The sequence below is a fragment of the Temnothorax curvispinosus genome, unplaced genomic scaffold, assembly GCF_003070985.1.
Source record: "Temnothorax curvispinosus isolate PA1 unplaced genomic scaffold, ASM307098v1 QBEX01011817.1, whole genome shotgun sequence".
In the NCBI taxonomy this organism is placed as follows: Eukaryota; Metazoa; Arthropoda; class Insecta; order Hymenoptera; family Formicidae; genus Temnothorax; species Temnothorax curvispinosus.
Genome location: NW_020221597.1, coordinates 1 through 1,525, shown reverse-complemented (window position 1 = coordinate 1,525; position 1,525 = coordinate 1).

Genomic DNA, 1,525 nt, shown 5'->3' with positions numbered 1-1,525 from the left:
CGACGCGGCCCGAAATAGTCAAAACGGATATAGAGGGGATACATTCAGCGCGGCGCTGGGCGCACACATACGTGACTTCTCTTTTGTATGAGTGTTATAGACTTTTAGCGTTTTCGATTTGCGACTCAAACCGACTCGGGTTGCATCATGTATACAGGACTCTAGCATCATTGACGTGGAAAACATACATATCTATGTATGTATTCCACGTCCATTGATGCGACCCGAGTCGGGTCGAGTAGTAAATCGAAAACGCCATTTACGTTTACGCGAGCGTTACTTCTGTAGTAACTTACGATATATCACTCGTTTACGCGGAGTAAATTATTGCAAGTTACTACACAATCCCGTTTATGCGAAGGAATTATCGTAAGTTACTACAAAAGTAACGCTCACGTAAATGTAGTATTAGAGACCGCGGAAGATAGAGACCGCGATGATTGGCATTTGCAAAGATAGGGTCAAAGCACATAACATGGCATAGCAATATACGACGGTCGTAGTCCCCGACCTGGCAGATCAGGATACGCCAAAGCTTGTGCGTTACTTACGTCCACGACTACGACTGTCATATGTGCTTTGGCCCATAAAAGGCTTGCGCTATTTTTATTAATATTTAGGGCAGTATTCATAGTTGGATCTTATTTCAAGCTTCTTAAGTAATATCTTAAGTTACTAATACGGTAATTTGATTGGCTGAACGAAGCCAATCTTAAGATTGCTTTTGATCAGACTTAAGACGATCTTAGATATAAGATCCGGCTATGAATATCGCCCTAAATATTAATAAGAATAGCGCAAACCTTTTATTTTTGCGAATGCCGATCACCGCTGTATCTTTTTAAGTCTATTGGTCGCGTTCAATAGCAGTCGAACGTAATTGGCTCTTACTTTTAGAACTAACCAATCAACGCAGAGTCAACAGTTGTGTCTGCTGAACGTACCCATTGAAACGGAGATAAAGAAAATACTCAAGAAAGGAGCAACGTTTGTATACGCCCAGCGCCGCGCTGAATGGCTCTTCTTTTGTGTGAGTATCCCCTCTATCTCCGTTTCGACTGTTTCGGGCCGCGTCGCCCGCGTCGTCCGCGTGACTCGCGTTTTAACTGTGGCATCACTCCGAAAAAAAACTTTTAAATTTGTGACGTTTTGTGATCACGTTTGTAAGTGCGTCATGTTTCCACGGCCCGATTTACGGCAAAATTATAACATCGATGTTATAACTACCAGAGAGAAACCTGAGAGAGGCCATCCCGGCGTTTTCCGTCAATTTTTGTGTGCCCGATTTTCCGACGCGCCGCCTGAGAAAGTGCGCCTCAACTACGTCGTTTCGCTCGGTAACCGCACATGGTTTGCGTCCGTGCTAATGGTTCGTGTCCGAACTAGCCAGTTAGTGGGGATATGCTGCGGCCGCGACGTCTATTAAGCTGACACAGCCAATTCAGCACAATCGAATAAAATTTATACAGAAATTTAGTGCTCTTTTGTTGCTAATTTGTTGCTCAATTCCCAATTTTGTTGCTCC